Consider the following 12,675-nt stretch of genomic DNA (forward strand, 5'->3'; position numbering starts at 1 on the left):
GAGTCTAATCTGTCCTCAGGTGGTCCCTGGAAAAGTAAGGGGCTAGATCTCACCTACAGGGCAGTCAATAACTGACGACCTTCACAGATGCAACTGACAAGACACCTAAAACAAACTCATTCTTGATAAGACAGTAAAGATGCATCGCACATACTGGGGCCCCTATCGCATAAATCTTCCTGTTTTCGGAGTACCAATTTGGTAGTCAGCTGGCAAATTCACAGTCACACATGCCCTCTCATTGGCTTTTGCACAATTACCATGACTTGATATATAAGAACTGTTTGGTGGTCCTGGGACTGAGCCTTCCCCCTAGGGTGTGCAGCCAGCACTATTGCACACTGCAGGAGTGGCCACGGAGCCCCTCCTGGGCTACGCCTGCTCTCAGAGTAGACAGTCCTGGGAGTGTTCTCTGAGTAGAGGAACTAACAGGACTATGATTCGGCCAACATTTCAGGTTAAAGCACAAGAGTTAGTCCAAGAAATTTTTTATGAACCTCCGAAAGAGGTAAATATCCCTTTCTCTGTGTTTGCAAAGCAATCACTGGGTACTGCTTTTGTTGAAATCAGACTAAGTGCTGATGAATCTGTCTCTGTTGCTAGATGGCAAGTCACTTGAGAAGAGTCTCAACAGAGAACAGGGCATGTTACTAACGATCACGCAAAGTCTTCTGATTTTTGAAATGGATATGGAACTCACTGCAACGAAGGCCTTGGGTGTGCCCACAATGTGTTTGGACCACCGCTTCCTTAGACATCTATGGGCTCCCCAAATCCATGGGAAGGATATAGGTACTGCAACTTTTTTTTTTGGCCCAACTTTGGATCCTAAATTTCAATTACAACTAGAAAATATCTTCTCTTCTTCTCATTCCCTTATAGACATGGAATCTCCTACTCCCAGGATATTTCAGACAAATCTAAAAACAATTTGTCCCCAAGAAAACTGAGGAATTTTCCCATAGACCTTATAGATCTACGCATTATCTTGAGCCTAGTTCAATTGTGTAAATGTTCTGTAAGATTTACATAGACAATTCCAGGTGAATGAATGCTTGAAATGTAAAAATGAGACCATGAAAATGCAGTTAGAACTGGAATACATAGGAGTCAGCTAGGAAAGGAAATCATGGTGAGCCGAGGATAGCTGTCAAGAAAATTACTGGGCCTTTCAGAGCAGTGAAAATTACTGGGCCTTTCAGAGAAGAGAAGTTCTTGGTAGCTGAGTATTTTCTCTGTGGATGTGATTGGCACATGTTTGCAAACAGGAGTAGTCTCAGAGAAAAACACCAGACACTGTCTGTAGTGATCAATACCATTTGATCTACATTCCTTTCTGGAACTGTGTGGATTATTAAGATGCACATGGGAAACCCAAGACACAGAACAATGAAGATTCTGAATGACAGCCTCATAGAAAGATGCACAGTGACTGGGAATGAGTCTATGATCCATAGCATTTAGACCTGAAAGGGACACAAGGATCATCTGGGAAAGTATCTCTCCAAATTTAATGTACCAGCAAATCTCCTGGACATGTTAAAAGGCCGATTCTAATTCAGTAGGTCTGTGGAATGGCCTGAGATTCTGCATTTCTATATGTTAATTGATGACGATGCTGGTCCACAGACCATACTCTGAGTAGCAGAGATCTAGCTCAGTGGTTTTAAACCATGTACAAAAATCACTTTAGGATTTCTTTTTTAAAAAACTACTCCTCATAATGATGCCTGGGCCTCACTTCCAGAGATTCTAATTTATTCGACTGGAGATTGGCTCAGGCATTGGTATTTTTTGAAGATTCCCAGGGAACTTTCTAGTTTGCAGCTAGAGTTGGGGGCCAACCTTATTATAAAACTCATGAGGCAACCGAGAGTTTAAGTGAAATCAAGTTCATTTAGTTAGTCAATCAAACACAGAACTGGTCCTAGAATCCTGATAGTAGACTCATAATGCAGAGCTCGTTTCATTTCTGTAAGTAGGAATCTGCCCATTAGAAATGAGTTTCACTTTCTAGTTTCCATTGCTTTTTTTCTATTTGTAATCACACACATAAACATACACACACACGCACACACTCTTATATGCTGTGATGGCTGTTTCTTCTCCTTAGTGCTGCTCTGCCCTATGTGGTTCATGTGTCTTTTTATGCCAAGGACACACTGGGCAAGATTCTGCATGGCTAATCAGCTGAGCCAGATCCCCACAGAACCAGGACGGCTGCCAAATTCATAGTGACCACGTGATAGATGCTTCCTCTGTTTCTCTGACACTCTGTTACAAAGCAATAATTCTGTCCATGAAAATTCTAGAATCATACTGGAATCAGTGTAAGCAGGTCTTCTAATGTTCATTTCAGTGTTTGCTTATGTTTCTATCCCTTTCTTTCAGAGCTGGGTTAGGGCTAGTGCCTTGAAGAAAATATCTGCACTTGCAAACTGAATCGGCCTGCTAGGAGCCCACCATCTGATACAAAGAGCTGAGAGAAAGTGATCCCCCTTCCCACATCTCTCCTCCACCTGCACAGGTTAATCCCTGCTAGGGAGGGGATGGATGCCTGCTGCCCAAGAGAGGCTGCCAGGCTCTGTGCTTAGGGTATACAGGGCTCCCTGACCTGAGCCCAAAGGTGGGGGAATATCAAGATTGCCCGGGCCTGAAGCTCAGAACAGAGCACCCTTATCTCAGCTGCTGCACAGTCAGACGTGACATGAGGCCCCTCCCTCTCGGTGCCCACTGGAAAAACCTGAAATGGGGAAGGGCTCAGCTCATGGTCAGCACAGACTGCCCACGTGGATGGACTTGTCCCACACTGTGAAAGCAACACTCACAACTACTGAATGCTCTTAAATGAGACATGCTTTCCTTGCAATGTCCTGTTCCATCTCTTATTCCTATCCCGATTTTAGAGGCAGCTTAGACATATGAACCAACTAGCCCAGGATCACACATCACATAAACAGCAAAGCCCAGTCACGACCCCAGGCAGTCTGCCACCAGGTGGCCACTGAGCAACACTATCTTTTGTGCACAAAGGCAAGTGAAAGGAGAATGTCTTAATAGCTCTCGCTTTGTCCAAGATGGGAAGGAGGGAACGAAACCTCAAGGGAAAATGTCCCCTTGGACCCATAGACAGAATAAGTGTTGTTGTTCTGGTATGGAGCTTTACCTTCTTGTACTCAGAGCACACAGCTCTAAAATAGTTGAGGTAGTGTACGTGTGTGAGGGCATTCCCACCATCAGGTGGTCCTGTCACCCACACGTCTAGGAGGTTCTTTCTAATGGCCTGGCTTTGCTCATCCCCAGAGGTTTGCCTAACAGTCTCTCTTCCCTGCAGGCAGACGTGGGCTTCCACAGCAGGCCAGCCTGGGCCTAGTTCCCTTTCCTTTCTTACCCTGGCTGGTTCCACCCTTCATTCCTGTGCTCTTATTATCCTTAAGGAATCTTACTACCTACCTCTATCCGTAGAGTATACTTAGGGAATGGGATTGGCATTCTCTTTATTTAGGTAATCTTGAGATTTGGTGGCTTTGGGGAAGAACACGTGGATTTAAACAATATCCTGTGCTGATGAGATGTCAAGAGAGCCAGCACAGGCTTCTAGGAACTTCTCTCATGCTAACGGGCCAGTGTGGTTTATCTCAAGATGCCTAAAATCCACCCTGAATGAGATGTGGAAAGAGGTTTTTAAATTCCACAAAGGGCAATTTTATACTATACCTCTTCTCAAGCCTACCCTTTTCCTAAGAGATACTGCATACATGATCTGTGAATGTGCAGAAGGCTGTCTGATGTTCCTTTTCTGGGTAATCCGTCTTGTCTGTAATCTTTGGCCTTACAAAGGCCAGGACACCCCTCTGTCTGCTGGAATGGTAATACGGTAGTTCCCTGACAAGAAAGTGAAGAGCAGTCGTGACATCTGGGAGTTGGCCTGCTGTTCTGTGGCACACAAACAATTTTGCAGAACATCAACATCACACAGTGCCATCCTGTGTTCAGGATGGATCAAGACCAAATACAAGGCCACTCTGTAATCATGTCTGAGCACAGACAAAAATATGAATACTGTCCAATTGGGTCCCAAAATAAACAAACAGCCCCTTCGCTTGGCTCCTGTGAGTGACTGCTGCTTCTTTACAAATTACACCTTTAGTCTCCGTCTAGTCTTCCCCCTTTCCAGATACAATTCAAGATATGCAATCATAGAATCATTCCTGCTTCCTGGCAGCATCCAATCCCAAGCAAAGCCCTCCTTCTTAAACCCTCCCCATAATCACCTAGCACAAGCTCAAATCTGATAAATCCTTTCCATCGCCCTCTTACTGAGACACCCCACCGTTCCCCATAGTGTATGTTCTCTTTCACTGCAATGAGGGATGGACCCATCTTGCTCAACTACAGGTGTATTCCTGGTGGTCTTTGGCTGAAAGGGATTGTCACTGAGGATGCCCAGCTCGAGCTGTAGTCACTCTATCATCCATCACCAATTACAGTGAAGCAAGACCAGCCAGTGGTTCAAGACAAAGTGAGCCACTTATCACCATCAGAAAGAACACTGGATCAGTGAAAGGAATATCTAATATCTAAACTATACGAGCGTTTTGGCCCACAGGGATTAAAAGTTCGTAGAAAATATTTCTGACAAGTCTCTTTCTCTTAGTGTCTTAGCAATTCTCCCTCTTTATAATTAAAGAACTAAAGTATTGTCTACTTCAACAAAAGTAAATAGTCTGAATTGGAACAGATGATGCTATCTGAGATTTGGGAAAGTATATACAATTTTAATTTTTTCTTGTCATCTCTGTTAGTTATGGTAATGCAAACTGTTATCATACAAAAAACCTGCAATATCACTTGGCAAGTAACATAGAGATTTACTTCTCATTTTCCTGATTGGCAAGTGGCTGTCTTTCATCCAGTGATCCAGGGACTAAGACTCCCTCCATCTTTTGACTCTACCATATTTCATATGTTGCTTCCAGGTGTTCACACAAAAGAAGATAGACCATGGAAGACCATGCATGGGCGTTTCATGGCCTAAGCCTGGAAATGGCACACACGATGTTTGCCCATTTTCCATTAGCCACAACTCAGGTATATGACCACATCTTAACACAAGGGATTTTGGGAAAGATAGTCTAGTTAAGGGCCCAGGAGAAGGAAGAAACAGCACAGCTGGGCTACAGTTTCACCAGATAATTATGAATAGACAACAATGAAGTTAATAACCCTGCCATGGAACACTCACTGAAAGGGAAATTGTTCTTTGTCCTTTAGCTTATCTCGCTGCACTACTCCCTGCATAACCAAGATAAAGACACTTACAGGATGACTCTGTAACACTTCAGAAGAGGATATCAGAGTTTTCCAAATGGTCCTTTTCTCCTGCTAGTCGTGTGGAGAGTTACACCAGCCTGGATCTCACAGAAAGTCATTAAACATGTCAATGGGATTTGACTGACTCTCTGCAGGTTTTGGCTTCATAATAGGTGGTCTAAAAAATAGTAGGAATAGCAGGAACATGAGAACAATTCAGAAGAATTATGTGCATTTTGATTGGATTTTATCTTATTTTTTGGCAGCTGACTGATATGGGGATCCGAACCCTTGGCCTACGTGTTATATCACCACACTCTAACCACCTGAGCTAACCAGCCAGCCCTCGATTTAGACTTTAACAGCCACACATCATAGAGTACTAGAGACCCCAGTGGCCCCATCACATTCTCTGACTAGGTGCACACATTCCTCTACTGACCAGTTCAAACACCATTGTCTGAACCCCTGATGGTGAACAGTAATAATCATCAAATTGTCAGTACATCTGTGTAGGCTCCACTATAGTCTTGCTTGGCAGTAATACAAATGCTGCCAGAGGATGTAAACAACATGCACTTATCCTTACACGCCACTGCCTCAAACCCCAGAGGGAACCATTCTGCCTACAGCAACCCCACAGAGGAAGACCTAGCCAACTGCAGCCTCACCTGCAACCTTATTCTTCCACAGATTGACAGTGGCTCTCTACGGGGTTCCTTTGGGCATCAACCACTGACCCTGGTCCTAGGAGCTTCCAATGCAGATGTCCGTGGAACCACCTGGCTGGGTACATGTGACAGTAACCAGTTTCACAACGGAGTCTGACTTGTTCCACAAAAATATACATCCCCGTTCTCCACTGGTCTTTCCACAACTTCTGAATGTCATCAGAAGATACCGTTATCCTCTATCTCCTAGGCCACATTGACCCCAACAGTAAACATGCATATCAAAACTGCTTCTCACAAACATCGTGTTAGCTGCCAAAACTGAGCACATATTCATAATCAAAGCAGAAACAGTTCTCCCTCTCTCCAAGTTTCATTTTCACCAAGATGGAACACAGCCAATTTCACTGGGCCTGAAAGGAATGAAAAATTGCCTGGGGATACCTCTACTGTATAAGCGTATGCTTTTCTGAAAAGCCCTAGAACTCTGCGGACAAATGCCAGCGGAGCCTCCCAGCCTGGACCAAACCACAACAGAGCACCTGCTGCCTCAAAGCACCATGAGGTAAAGGCTTTCTCTGCTTTCCCAACCTTATTTCTGTGCACTTTGAAATTCCAAACCTGTCCTTATGGACCATTTCCTTCTCCTAGGGGAGCTGTCTCACTCAAGGTTCCGACCTGACAGGCACCCTCAGGCAGGTAATGGAGTGTACTAGAGGGGCTATTTAAGAGGCTGTGGGCAACGTTCAGGAAAATCAACAGCAGATGATACTAAATAGGAGCAGGGCGAGGGCTAACAATGGTGGTAACATGACACCCCTAGGCCTACAGCGCAAGAGGAGAGAGTGGTCCCCAGACCTGCAGAGACCTCTACCTGTGGCTGTAGGGGAGGGGCTTCTCTAAAGGCTTTTGGTGAAAAACTCAACCACTGCCAAGTGAGCATGGTGGGAGCTTAGGAATTAACACCACCATCCTCACCTCCTCCTGCACTCTGATTTCTGACTGTTGCCTTCTGGTGGGCTAAACCCAAAAGAAAGTCAAAACTCAGAGAGGTCCAGGTAATGAAGTCCATAAACTCAGCTTCCCCGAGCACAGAGCATAGTGAAGAAGGCAGGAAAGTAGATCCAAATGGGCAAGATGAAAATATATGCACAGAGGTGAGTTTTCTAACTGTCTTGTTACTGAGTTTGCTTAATAAGAGCAGCAGTGCTCTTAAGGGAAGGAAGAAGTAAGCGATCTTAATTCCAAAGGAGATGTCATTTGTGTAGCACTTTCTAATGCAGTGAGAATTATCCAGAGGATACTTATTGAGTGTTCACGGGAACAGAGGCCTGTGCCTAGACGGGAGGCTGACCTGGGGACCAGTCAGGGAAAGAGCATTTAGATCCTTTCAGGCTTTTACATGGGAAGGAGAAGAAGCTATGTTCAAAAACAGTCTTTTTTTCTGGTCTTACTGATACCAAGTTAAAGTTTTGGGATTACTGTGAAACTGAAATTGTGACTACTAAAAAATTTGCCTTTCACCAAATCAACTGTTCTCAAAATGTGGTACCCTAACCTGCAGCATCAGCATCATCTGAGAATGCGTTAGCAATGCACATGCACAGGCCCCACCTTAGACCTGCCTACTCAGAAACATCAGAGTGGGGCCCATCCATCTGTGTGTTATAAGTCTTCCAGGTGATCACGTTGCATGCTAAAGTTTGAAAAACCACTATACTAGATGTTAGAAGATGGGAAATCTTATTGCGGTTGTGAAGTGTTGGTTCTAAAAAATAGGTATTCCTTTCTTGCTGGTTTGGTTAGAACTGGTGAAGTACAGAAAATATTTTCTACTGAAAAGCATTCTGACGTGATAGAGTTCTCCCACTGGATGTCCCATTGAGTGGGAGAGGAAGAGTTTTCAGTAAAAGGGGCCCCGCTTCTAGGATCTCTCCTCCAGTAAACACCTATACCTGTCTTGAGAAGAAATTGCAAGTGAGGGATTGAAAAGGAGTTTACCAAAAGATTATCCAGTCTCTCTTTTTAATATAATGGGCCCGTGGCCATATAATGATGTGAGCTTTGTCCACAGCTGTGGAGCTGACAGAAAGCAGGTTCACCCTCTCCCCAGCCTTGGCATCTAGGCTACCCGAGAGCTTTTGCAATGGCCTGTGTCTGTGTTTCTAGTCCCCTGGTCAGGGTGGCCTAAGGGGGCTCTGGACTATTCCAGAATGAAGAAAACCCATGTCGAGATACTCCTGATCCCAGTGGTACAGAGACAGAGGAGCAGGGTGAGCTCTTCTTTCCATTCTTGCGCGTTGATCAAAAATACAAGCAGCTGAAGGGAAGAGGATCTACACACAGGCCTGGCTACTTGTGGTTACAATTGCCCACCTGCCATATGCACAGAGGGGTTAGGTCACCACACACATACACATACTCGTAATTTTATAATAATACGTACACTGCTAATGACAGTACTCTCTGTGTGCTTACTAGGTAACAGGAGGACTTTAGGTTCTTAGCATTCCTCTTTTAGAGATTAAGGACACCTCTCTGATGCCATTCTACCTCATAGTCTTCCCAGGACCAAGAGGAAAGAAAAGATGACGCATGTTGATGAACAACTACCTATAAGAAAGAACAATAATTCTCTTCTGGCAGGTTGGCAGGGCAACCCTGTAAGTCTGTTCCAAGTGTGCGCTAGAAGTTTTGCAATCTTGGTGAGGGCTCAAATCTGGAATATCACCTATCGATGCACCTATCAATGCAGGTCACCCTGGCCCTGATTAGATCACTCAGAAGGAGGGACTCTTTCTACTGATGGCTGGATCAGCAGCTGAGGTGCCTGAGATTATGGTACAAAGTTAGAAAGCCTGGAATGGATCATCCACAAATATTCTAGCAGCTCTAGAGCAATGGCAGTCTGTGCGGATGATTTTCCCCAGGCAGTGTCTGTTCTCATCATACCAGGGACTGCAGTAGGCTAAGTCGAGCATTTTGGTCAGAAGCTCTTCCTGATTCCATCTCCTTTAGAAGTGGAGGCTATTTTCAGTGAGGAATACTGATTTTATTCACTCCTGATCTCACCCCATGTTCACAACCATCACATTCAAACCCGCACCCACATCTACACAGGCACGTGCACAAGTTTCATTAGACAATATTTCCGGACCACGGTTGGGTGGTAAAAAGAAAGGTTTCTGGAGCTCCTGACCTCAGCAGTCAACCAAGCAGTCCTGCCGTAAAGCAAGAACAAACTCAGTGTCAGGATGGCATCTTCCATAGACTCAGGCCTGCGGAGGATGGCTTGGGAGTGTATGCAGGAATGCACTCAAGAAAAATCCAAGATCTATGGGGAGATTATGAGGTGGAGATGTTGACGGAAATGAGAGGACTCTATGGAGCCAGCAGCTGTATTCTCAGAGGCAATAAATAGTAAGATACTCTGTAAGCCTGAGTATCCTCTACCTCACTTGACAGTTATTCATCTTTTGCGAATTTTGCCTTTCCCTTTATTTTCAAAAGGGAATGTTCTATAGTCTTTTTTGTGATGAGGTTATGGTTAAATATTTTGAGTCAGGATGATGGGATTTATATTACACTTGCTTTCTGCTATACATTGTCATATATAGCATCAAAGGAAATTTATAAAGGTCCCCTCCAGAATCTTTCTTGGGCCTAAAGGGTAGAAAACATGTCACATATAGAATGTAAGACAATTAGTTGAGAACGCAGAGGCAAATATACTTACATAGGATGTGAGGGCCACTTTTTTTCACTATTAGAGACAAAATTCTTTTGGCTCCCTTATGTTCTTAGAGGAAGACTAGAACTTCAGCTGCACTATATAAAACAGTAAAATAATGGAAAGACAACTTCTGGTCCCTTCAACCTTTTTATACTGTCTTCTCCATGCGTAGCTGAGTGATCACTTCACTTTTTGAGATTTAGAGTAACTGCCCGCCACTAGGCTGCAACATTACATGACATTAGGTTCAGTGAATTATAAAAGTGAGACTTGCCACTTCCTCACATAGACACATCTAGCCCCATGCAATGTTCACTCATCCCCCTACTTCTGTCCCCATGCAGTAAGTCTGCCATTGTGAGGTGGTTCCACCCATTTTTCAACCTCCCTGTTTGGGATTGGCTCAGTAAATTCATAGAGGTGAAGGGGGTAGAATGCCCTACCACGTTTTCCAACCTTGCTTAAGGGTTCATGATATTCATCATTTGAAACCATATTTGGCTGTCATATTTCACTCAGAACCCTGTCTGGGAGGAGAGAAAACCAAAATGCGTTTACGTGTTGGGAATATGTGAAAGATGAGTAAGGAATTCACCCTCCTGTGAACCCTCAGTTCCACATTTCTTCAGACAGCATTAGTGGTGTATTACAAAGCTGGGAAGAAGCATGAGAGAAGGGTTTTGCAGTGTTGAAGTTGGTGCTGAAATTATTTTGACATTAGCAGAAAGAATCTCTTTTGAGTTGACTTGTAGACTTCCAATACCTACCTACTGGCACCATGAAGTGTTCAGCATTTCCTCCGGGTATTTGTGTCAACCTGCAATGTGTCCTAATGGCATAAGCACAGGATCCAGAGAGGCAAGAGCTAACGGAGGCAGGGACATTGGGACGGAGAATATTTGACTATTTGAAGTGCTAGCTTCATTTCCAGTAGACTGAATACTACTAAAAACAGAAATAATTGCTGTCTTCTGTTACTGTGAGGAATCTGATGGAAATCTCACTGAAGATAGCCTAGCTCAGTTGAGATGTCACTTTACATGGAAGTTGTTAATTGAAGTCACTGTAATGCCTGATTTAGAAAACAGGGTCTTGGAAGAGATTGAGTTCCTAGACACCAAGTACAATGTGGGAATACACAACGTACTGGCCTGTGAGAAGCACCTGAAAGGCCAGAATGAGAAAGCCTTGGAGAGCTTGAAAGAAGCCGAAGACTTAATCCAGCGAGATCATGACAACCAATCGGACATGAGAAGTCTGGTGACCTGGGGCAACTATGCCTGGGTGTGCTACCACCTGGGAAGACTGGCAAGACCAGACTTAACTGGGTAAGGTGGAGAGCACTTGCGAGACGTTGGCAAGTCCCTTCTGCTATTGAATGGAATGTCCTGAGATGGATCATGAGGAAGGATGGGTTTTGCTGAAGTGGGGTAAAAGGAATTGCGAACAGGCCAAGGACTGCTTTGAAAAGGCTCTGGAAGCAGACCCTAAAAATGCTGAATTCAGCACTGGGTATGCAATTACCGCTTATCGACCGGATGGTTTTACCACGTCAACTCTGCACCTTCTAAGACAGGCCGGCAGGCTAAATCCAGAAGATGCCTATATTGAGGTTCTCCTTGCACTGAAGCCTCAGGAAGTAGGACAAGAAGCTGAAGGAGAAGAGTTCATTAAAGAAGCTCTGACCGTCAAGTCCTCACAGACTTATGTCTTTCAATATGCATCCACGTTTTACTGAAGAAAACACTCTCTAGATACAGCTCTTCAGCTCTTAAATACGGCCTTGTGGGCAACACCCACCTCTACTTTTGTGCATCACCAGATGGGGCTTTGCTACAACGACAAGACAATCGAAATAAAGAAAGCGGCAAACAGGCAGTCTAGAGGGCAGGATAGAGAAGAAGTAGACAGATTGGTTTGATTAGCTATAAATGAATTTCAAAATACTTTGAAACTAAAAGCCTCATCTTAATCGGCTTATGCTGACCTCGCTGAAATGTATGCACAAATAGGCCACCACAGAGACGCTGAGGACACTTTTCAGAAATTGTTATGCATGAAGATCACTGAGGATCACCTGCAACAAGTGATTCATTACTGATATGGCCGTTTCCAACAATTTCACATAAAGTCTGAAGATACAGCAATCACCTTTTACTTAAAAGATCTAAAAATAGAAAAAATGCCCTATTACAGGGAGAAACTTCTCAATGCTTTAGAAAAATTGACTATAAGACGTGTTCACTGGAATGTACGTGTTGTGGAAAGTCTCAGCCTCCTTGGGCTTGTCCACAAATTGAAAGGCGAAGTGAGTGAAGCCTTCACGTGCTATGAGAGGGATCTGACTCTGGCTGCTGACCTCAATTCTATGTTTTGAAACAGAGGTCACCATTACTCATTTAACATATTCATAACTAAATAGGTCATCAATCTTTCCCAATTGCTGCCTTCAAAAATCTGTAACATGGGGAAATACACAATACTTTGACACAGCACATACTCTGCTGCCTGACTGACTCCCCTCTTTCTTTCCCCTTCTATCCATGTGTCTATGACAGGAGCATCCTTTTTTCAACAACACATCCCTGCACTCATAGGCCAAGGTTGATTAATGCTGTTTGGGGCATCTCTCACCTGCTAGACCAACAAGAATTGTTTTCCGTGTGATCTTGAAAATGAAATGAATGGCTTCCATTCTCGGTCTAGAAGTCCCAAGCAGAAGAGACAAACAAGGAAGGCTTCTTTTTCATGTGCCCAGGGGCACTGACCTGCTACAAGATCTAAGAGCAAAGCAAATGAGCAAAGATGTGCGTTAGAAAGAAGGACGAGATTTCAGGAGTTTATTACAGCATTCCAGCCTGAGTTTCCATTTCCCAAGGCCCTTCCGCAGCCAAGATGGGCTGGTCAGTGAGTCAAGCCAATGACATCCTTATAATAAATCCAACCTTTTGTTAGCAT

General features: G+C 44.1%; 1 pseudogene; it reads left to right on the forward strand.

Annotated features, from left to right (window-relative positions):
* The first annotated feature begins 5,886 nt into the window (after positions 1–5,886).
* Positions 5,887–12,094, forward strand: LOC134381741 (interferon-induced protein with tetratricopeptide repeats 1B-like; annotated as a pseudogene).
* Positions 12,095–12,675: the final 581 nt, after the last annotated feature.

This window comes from Cynocephalus volans, chromosome 7 (genome assembly GCF_027409185.1).
Source record: "Cynocephalus volans isolate mCynVol1 chromosome 7, mCynVol1.pri, whole genome shotgun sequence".
NCBI lineage: Eukaryota > Metazoa > Chordata > Mammalia > Dermoptera > Cynocephalidae > Cynocephalus > Cynocephalus volans.